The sequence below is a fragment of the Adiantum capillus-veneris genome, chromosome 14 (genome assembly GCF_014529385.1).
Source record: "Adiantum capillus-veneris isolate H3 chromosome 14, ASM1452938v2, whole genome shotgun sequence".
NCBI classification, from domain to species: Eukaryota; Viridiplantae; Streptophyta; class Polypodiopsida; order Polypodiales; family Pteridaceae; genus Adiantum; species Adiantum capillus-veneris.
In genome coordinates this window covers 116,321,916-116,331,772 of record NC_140944.1, presented here as the reverse complement: position 1 = coordinate 116,331,772, position 9,857 = coordinate 116,321,916, and positions in this window count along the sequence as shown.

The window sequence follows — 9,857 nt, the reverse complement described above, 5'->3', positions numbered from 1 at the left end:
GAAGCCAAAACCTGCAAGACCCAACTACTGTTGGAAAGTCAAAGCGGACTTCAACAAAAGGAAGTACTTGGCCAATGAATTGAACATTCAAGACACATCAAGCGCTGGAAGTAATCAACCATCTACATCTTACAACTCAACTATTCCAGCAAAGGTAGACATTCTCTAGATGTTGCTTCATCATTGTGTGCCTTCAGAAATGGTCATTCGTCACTTTGTTGAGCTCAAATGCTTCCATACGAAATGTCAAAGTTGGGCTCTTGCCAGCCAAAACGTGTCGCAAGATCCATCCCCTAAATACTTCATGTATCATGCACTACACAAGTCAAAAAGCCTAAACACCACAACACTTGTGCATGAAATATCCCAACTCCCTATTTACTTATTAGAAGCCTAAGTATGTTGTACACTTGCGCATCCTCAATCAAGTATGATATAACCTCTACATCAAATGCCACTCAACGCTAGTGGGCAACCACTAAATTTGAGTACTCGCGATATTCTCGCACAACATTTCTTAACCATGCATTGTCTTACAACGCATAAATAGGGTCAATCTGGACCTTGCATGAGACACATATTTTGTAGAACCCTGCTCTAGTTGATGCAAAATCGCGAGGGCTTCGCATCCGTGATGGCTGATCGTTGCAATTCCTGCCCACACTGTTGAATTTTGCGATTAAGAAAGAGGTTTTGTGTGTGTAATTAGCATATAACTAATGATAGATTAATCCAAAGCTGAAATTGATGATTGAAAGCATGTCTACTAAGGATTGCTAAGCCTGCTCTGATACTAGTTGTTGGATTTATGGTGGTTTGTAGACATGATTAGCAAGCATCATTAAGCACTAATTATGTAATTACATAAAAGTAGTTTCACATAGGTGAGAAGGAAGATGAACAAAAAGTAACTTCTATTATTAGCAAAATTTGCTTCTCTTTGCAGGCTGAACAAGGGCCTTTTATAGGCATATTCTACTTTATTCTTTTCCTAAAAGCAAGGCTTTACGCTTACCTTTCCTTTATATTTATCCTTTCTATTTATCTATGTCTATTATTTAGAGTAGCTTCTTATGAGGGAAGAGCGGGCTTATCTCAATAATATTTACAAGATTTCCCTTCAAGTACATACACTCTACTCCTTCTCCCCGCAGTTCTCATTTCCCATGTGGTATTTGAGGGTTTGGGAGTAGGAGAACGTGGAGCTTAAGTCTTCCTTAACTCCTATGATGCTATGGCTATGAAGAATCTATGTTACAAAGATCTTATGATTGTATTTTGCTTAAGCAATGACTCATTTGAGAGCTTGTAGTAGCACAAGGAATACAAAATCCTTTCAAGGGGTAGCCGGCCTCTAAGATTTGGTCCTCATTGCTGTGTCATCTCTATTTCTTTTTCATGCTTTGTTATGCTTCATTCAATGGTTATGTCTATTTGCTACAATTGGTGCATAACATGCTATCTAAGTAAATCTTAAAAGGACAATTAATGTAACATTGGTATCAGAGCTAAAGGTATTTTCCATCTTGCTCAAGAAGAAAACAGTGTAGAATACGCTATGAAGGTTAGCTCCACCTAGAATTTAGAGTAAGAAGAGAGTGAGAGCTATTAGCTATTTCTTGTTGCACTAGTATTTAGGAGAAGCCTTCGACTTAATAATACACCTTCTTGGAGGTTGCCAATGGATTTAGTATTATTGAGCGTATGGAAAGTATCCAAAAGCTAGTCATCTGAGAGATAGCACTATTATGCCCCGCTCTTCTATTCTAGTTTATAGGCGGAATTCTCACCACGGGTGTGGAGTATCCTACAACTCTCATTGGATCTAGAGTCATGGCTGAAAATCATGAGATTGATTTGAATGCTTGGCAAAAGCTAGATTTACTACAAGATGAAGCAAGCAATGAAGGGATGACAACAATCTGCTACTTTTCTCATAAGCTACTTTTCTCATAAGCTACAACAAGCGCAAAGCAATCCACATTTGTGAGTGTTGGGGTTCTTCAACACAAACAGAACTAAAGTGTTGACAACATGTCACACACTAAAGACAGAGTAAAAACAAAGGCAAATACATTCAACTCATCAGCATTTCATCATTCACCAATTTCTGACACAGTAGACCTGCAGAACAAGCATGAAGCATAGAGCAAGAGACTACACAGTCGATTCATCTTGGTCCACCGATAACTTCCATTTCAACCGAAAATTACATTCTCGCGTGAACCAGGATGACCTTTAAATAGTAACTTCTGACAGTTATAACTGTTACATCCGATTGACCAAAATCCGACTTATCAAATTCCGACTAATTAAGATTCGGCTGACTAAGACTTGATTGATTAAACATAAGTACAAGTACTGATCTGGTGTAGGTTCAACACCTGGCACAGCCCGGTGGTGGATTTCCTTGAAATCCGACTCGGATTCACAATCCCTTGATCTGCATATTTTCCACCACCAACATTACTCTCTACACTGGTTCAGCTTCATTCTGAGCCTCCTCATCTGGCTCAGCCATACCCTGCTCTTCAACTATTGACTCAAGTGCCACTATGCCAAGAGGTACAGTTTCCACTGTTTCAAGCACTTTAACCTGCTGTTCAACCTGCTCATTCATCTCTGCATCATCCTTCAATTCTTGACCTTTCTCAATCTGTTCCTCCAACTGAACATCAGCCACATCCCCTTGCAATTATTTCATCTTTAAATCCTGAGCTAATTTGAACCACATGTCTCTGTCCTTTTTTACATCCTCTAACTCCTGCAGTAATTCACCCTCATGCTCACTTACAAATCCTTGCTTCATTGTCTCATATGGATGCTTTATTGCTACAGCAAGTCTTTTCTTCATAGACTTCCACACTTCCTGAACTGCTTGCAACAGCTGTTCTTTCAAGACAGAAATTTCTCCCTCTGACATAAGCACTGCATTGACATCCACATCCTCACCTTTTACTTGCTTCTCCAATTCCTGCAAAGGAATCAATCTCTGATGTAACATTTGAACCTGAACCTGCAACTCAGCATTAGTCTTTGACAAATGCTCCATTTCCTCATTCAATCTGGCATCTAACTTCATTGTCCAATCTCTGAACAGTCCCAAATACATTTTTATTTTTGAAACTTCTGCATGATTCTTTTTCACCATATCCTCTAACTCCTTCTGATGTACTTCCTGAATCTATGCCAACTGCAAAGTCATAGCTTCCAACTCCATGTCCTTCTGCTTTACTTGCACTTTATCTACTACTGAATCTACAACCTGTTTCAGTTGCTCCTCCATTTGTACCTGCTGACCCAGCACAAATACTTGCACCAACTTAAGCATTTTTATAGCACTGCCAGCATCTTCACATCTGCCTTCAGTTTTAAAAGATGTACTTGGAGTAGCAAATTCAAAATCTAAAGCTTTAGCAACACCCTGCTCACCAGCACTCACCTTTCTCTTCTTGGATAAAGTAAATGTTTTGCCCAACCTTATTGGTGTTTGAACATCTGCAGGGACTTTTTGTGAGAAAACAGATAACTCACCAATGTCTTGGAAGAAATCTGGGCTATCCACAGCTTCTCTAGCCTCCTCCTCTATGTAACCAGCCTCCATCAAATCTTGAAACTGCTTTCTCTTTGCTGGTTCTCCATCAAAAAGCTTGTCCAATTCATCAACCTGCCCTTTACTTTTGTTCTTCTGAAATTCCGACTCAGTAGCAGTAACATAGATATTTGGCACCACTGTTTCTCCTACTTTCACCATCCCAGCATACTTGAATAATGCAGCTAGGAATGGAGCCAATCTGCTACTGCACTAACGCTTCCTCCTATCTGGAGTAAACACTTCTGCATGGATTTTTTAATGGACCCAATGTGACCAACTGACACAACCTCCCTGCTCAGCAAATGCCAATGGAGCATAATTCTCTTTTGACATATAGTCAAATTTAGCCAGAAAACACACCCTCTCAAGATACGTGACTTTAACTGTTCTCTGCGGCCATACTCCACATTTTTGAGCATGTAATACAACCTTGCTCCTTCTCTAGACCCAAACTCCTTCTTTAAACAATCATCTGAACACTTAGGTGGAACAGCTACTGTTGTTAATGGTAACTTGAAAACTGCAGCAATCACCTGTGGGCACAACACAATCTTATCAGATATTGCTTCTCTGGTCTTCCTCAGCAACTCTGCTTGTGACTTTGCATAAAAATTTCCTTTCCATTCTTTCCATGGCAACATTGCATACTCATAAAGTCCCAACTGTCTAAGCCACTTCTCATTCTTCTCTTTATCAGCTTCCATCTCAATCTTGAGATCTGTGTACGGATCCATCAAACTCTACAGCATTTTATTTGCCGACAAAGGTGGCGGTTCTTCCTCTGAGAACTCTTATTCTTCCTCATCACTTACATCCACCCTCAGGTTAATTCACTTTCTCCTCAGCCTTGTTGCGACAGGCTCTGCCGACTTAGTTTCAACCCCGGGTCTCATGGCTGCTGCTACAAGCTTTGCTTTAGGGGCCATAGGACTTGATGAAGGAGTAGATGAAGAAGGCGATTGCAAGAAGTAATCAGCAGCTAAGTACTTGCACGGTGAAGAGACTAACATTTCATGCAAATGACGCTACATGTATCCGCTGAATGACCTCTTTGACAGATCCCGCGCCCCAATAATTACCTCTAGTGGAGAATAATCTCCTCGCAAACCCAAATATTGTTGATCATTAAACCGTTTACTTCCAGGTTTAAAAATTTCGATCCAGTAAATTTCGATGGACCAGATTCCGATCAACCAACATCCGATGAACCACACTAAATGACTGCATATTGGATTATGTTTATCTGAATTGAATCTCCACTCATCAGAACCTTGCCAAGCACTCCTCCTGCCTTCCTTCATGACTTGTTCTCTATTGCAACCCTTATCAACATTACTTCTAATACCATAGTCACCTGATAGCAATGCTTGCTGACTCTGAAAATCTGTTAATTCAACTGCCTCACACAAAGCAGCTTCTACCACTTTTGGTGTCAACCAGTCAAGGTGAGGTGGTTTACCTTGAAATTTCTTTAACCTGAATCCATTAACTGGTTTGTCCACTCTGGTTCCAAACACATTAGCAACTATAAATGTGCCTTGGCCTAAATCTTCAACAATATGATAAGGACCCTTATACCTCAAAGTCAATTTCCCTAGGAATGGACCAAGCCTGGAATTATACAACATCACCCAATCTCCCACTTTAAACAATTTGAACTTGACATTCATAGCTACCCAGGCTTGTCTTCTCCTCTGGATAATCTCAGTGATGTAAGAACTCACCAGCGTGTCCTCTTCTAGCTGCATCAAATACTTACTTCTATGCTTTACTGACAATGCAGGAGACATTTTCTCAGCAGAAATTCTCAAGCTAGGTACCACAAATTCCATAGGTACTACAGCTTCCAACCCATAGACCAACCTAAAAGGTGTCATCCCTGTGGTGACTTTGAAAGCAGTTCTGAATGACCACAGAGCTGAATCCAACTTCAGGTCCCAATCCTTATGATCATCCTGCACAATCTTTTTTAGAATTTTAACCATAATTTTGTTGCTACTCTCTGCCTGCCCATTGGCCTGGGGATGATATGGGGTAGACTTATTGTGTAATATCATATGAGTTTTGGTCAGCTCATGTATGACCTCATTCAAAAAATGTGTCCCCCTATCACTCACCAACTCAACTGGACACCCAAATCTTGTCATAATGTTATGATACAAAAACTTTGCCACACTGGCTGCTTTGTTATCCTTCAGTGCCACAGCTTCCACCCACTTAGTACAATAATCTGTAGCAACCAAAATGTACCTGTTCCCCCTAGAGCTAGTGGGCTTCATTGGTCCTACAAAGTCCATACCCCATTTTTGAAAAGGTTCCAGGGGTAGAATAGGATGATCTGAAATCCTGTCCCTATTGTCTGGTTGACCAAGATTTTGACACACCACACATCTTTTGGCATACTCATGTGCATCTTTTAACAAAGTAGGCCACCACAAACCTGCCTGCAAAATTTTCTTTCCTGTAATGTCTCTTGAAAAATGTCCACCAGCTTGTCCATAATGAGCTTCCTGTAGAACTGCTGACTGTTCAAATTCTGGAACACACCTTCTTATCACTTGATCAATACCCTTCTTGTATAATGCTCCTGCAATCACCAAAAATGGTCTACTTCTCAATGCAAATTTCTTCCTTTGATCAGGTGAAAACCCGCCTGGCATAACCCCATCAGTTAGGTACACCAACATCTGATCATCCCAAGAATCTAGAACTTCCTACTGAAGTGAAAATAAACATGCATCAGGTAACTGATCATCCACACCTGTTGGAGATTCCCCTCTTTCCAGTCTGCTCAAATAATCTTCCACAACATGGTCTTTCCCAGGAGTATGAATAATCACAAACTCAAATTCCTACAAAAGCAAAATCCACCTTGCTAATCTCCCTGTAAGCATAGGCTTCTTAACCAAGTACAACAAAGCTTGGTGATCAACATGAAACATCACCCTGTTACTGAGTAAGTAATGCCTAAACTTATTCAATGAATATACCGTGCCCAAAGCTTCTCTCTCAGTCACAATGTAATTCTTTTCTGCTGGTGTCAACATCCTACTTGCATAATACAATGGTCTATACCATCCCCTGACCTTTTCGTGCATCAACACAACTCCAATTGCAATATCCGATGCATCAACAAAAACATGAAAAGGCAATGTACAATCAGGAGGCTGCAGTATTGATGCTACTGATAACATTTTCTTTAACATTTGAAAGGTTGTCTCCTGTGGTTCATCCCATTTAAAGGAAACATCTTTCTTTGTAAGATGAGTCAAAGGTGCACATATATTAGCCAAATATCTAATATACCTTGAGTGCCACTTCACCTGGCCCACAAACCTGCTGAGCTACTTCACGTTCTGAGGTGATTTGGCTTCCTGGATTGCTTCAATCTTTTTGGCATCAATGGCCATCCCATCAGCAGATACTACATGTCCCAATAAAATACCACTCCTGATTGCAAGTACACTTTTATATGGATTCAAGGCCATGTGAAACAGTCTGCATCTTTCCAAACATAACTTCAAGTGAACCAAATGATGATCCTTCTTTCCAAATACTGAAAATTCATCTACAAAAACCCTCATAAAATCCTGAAGATAAGGTTCAAATGTCTTATGAGCCACAAAGTTGAAGGAAGGTGGACCATTCTTCAAACCAAAACTCATCATTGTATACGCAAATGCTCCCCACTCCGTGATGAAGGCTGTCTTGTGTTGGTCTTCTAGAGCTACCTTAATCTGATTGTAACCTAAAAAACCATCAAGAAAGCTATACATCTCATGTCCAGCTACTGCATCCAACACAGCATCACAAAATGGCATAGGGAATGGATCAGTAATAGTTGCAGCATTTAACTTCCTCTAATCCACACACACACCCTCAACTTCCCATTCTTCTTTGGCACAACAATAATTGGTGACAACCATGACACTTCATTAACTGGCTTGATGAATCCAACTGCCAATAACTTATCTATTTCCTACTTTACTTGCTTTGCAAAATTGGGGTTCATTCTGTATCTCTGTTGTATGATTGGTTTAACATCCTCTCTAAGATTAATGTGATGTTGATGTAGTTCAGGATCAATGCCCTTTACCTGTGAATAATCCCAAGCAAATACATCTTTATACTCTTGCAATAGCTGAATCAAACCTTTCAAAAATTCCCCTTCAGCATGGATGCTAATTCTGACCATCCTGGGATCTTTTTCAGTTCCCAAATTAAACTCTCTAACTTCATCCTCTTTTACTCTGCTGGAGGTACCAAACCTTTTATCATAGAATTTTTCAGCCATTACCCTTGCTTCCTTCTCCTCTTGATCACTCTGCTCTTTCTAAGGCACCTCGGAATTCCGATCCATCATCTGCAACACTTCTGATCCAGCAATCTCCTGGCCTGGAACTATTTCTACTTCTTCCTCACTTTGATCTTCAACCTTCTCTATTATCCCTTCTACATCAACCTCAAAGAGAGGCACAATAGTGGGATTAGCTCTCAAAATTCCTCCTCTTCATCATCTTCCACTGCATCTGCCAAGTTTATGGTCTGAGCACATAATGGTTTAGTCTTTGGAGGGATTTGTTTTCTTCCCTGCATTGATATGGTTACTGACTGCTTCCCCTTTTCCATCATGACAACATTTTCTCCCCAATCTTGCTTAACTCTAGCTTGTCTAAACCAGGGTCTTCCAAACAGCATCTTGTAGGAAGAATCTGAATCCTTCATTCTGAGTACCACAAAGTTCACAAAGAAAACCATACCTGCAATTTCAATTGCTTGGTGCTTGAGAATGCCTAAAGGCTGAACTCTCCTTTGGTCTGACATCTTCACTTGAAATGGTGCTGGAGCTAATGTTCCTCCTAACTTCAATCTTCTATAAACCTCCTCATGAAGTATATTCACCCCTGATCCTCCATCCAAAAGCACCTCTTGAAATAGAATGCCTTGAAACATTACTGCCACCACAGGTACTACAAAATCCACATTTGCTGGATCAATCTGCTGCAGCATTACTTCAGGATTTTGGTTTGCCAACACTTGGTCTTGCTGACCCTGAAGCTTCTTCAACAATTTCTCTTTAAAGGCTGGAACTATACATAATAATTGATCTAATGACACTTGCAAGGGAGAGTTCACCAGCACCTCAAACCAATCTTTGTCTTCTTTTGTTGGCATCAAACCTGTCTTGTCAAGCTTATGCTGCTTCTTGGATACCTCCAACTCTTCATTCTTCTCTTCTGCATACTGAACCTGCTCTCTCTACACTTTTTCATGAACCTTATCCCTCACATCTTTCTGCTCTCTCCAATTAATTGGTCCCTTAGCTTTTTCTCTTGTGACTGCCAATGCTTCAGCTTCTTCCACCTGAGCACATTGGTAACAATCACAATACCATCCTTCTTCATATTCCTTATGCTCAGCTTGATGTACTATGACTGGCTCTGGTTCCTGCTGCTCCTGAATGCCCACCAAAATAACATTGGCTTGAGCTGGTTGATTATGCTGTGATTGCTGCTGCACTCCCTGTTGGTTTGCCTGACCAGGCCTCACAATGGGCATCCCTCTTTCTCCCTTGTGTCTAGCCCATAATTCACAATTAAGACCAACCCAATGGTCTGGTGATCCACAATAGACACAAGGAATCACTCTATCTCCTCTTCTCTGATTATTATTGTGCTCTCTCCAAGGAGGTCTTGGAGGTCTTTGTGGTCTATTAAATGGTTGTCTTTCTCTAAATGGAGCTACCTGATTTGCTGCAGCTTCACCTCTACCTCTTCTTGTATTTGGCTACTCCCTATTCCTGGGGTTAAACCAACACCTAGAGGTGGCATGTCCTTCTTTGTCACATATTTCCCAATACATCTTATCTTTGGGTGCCAGCAGTGAATAACCAATGCTCTTTAATTTACTCACCAATTCCCCTTCTTGAGTTGCTTTATCCTTTTTGGACTTCTTCTTTGTGCTTTTCTTCTTCTTCTTTGACTTTTCTTCAACATCACTTGACTCAATGTCATCAGCTGAATCAGCATCTTCATCAGTTTCATGGGCATCCGTGGAGTCTGACTGATCATCAGAATCCTCATCCTCTTTGGACCTGCTCTTCATTTTGGGTCTGCCAAGTCTTTTCTCAACTCTGACTGCTGCATCAACTAGTGCAGCAAAACCTGTACCTATATCCACACTTGCCACAACATTCTTTAAATCTTTCCTCAAACTTGTCAAAAAATATCATGCCAACATCTCATCAGTGGGTCTCTCATTG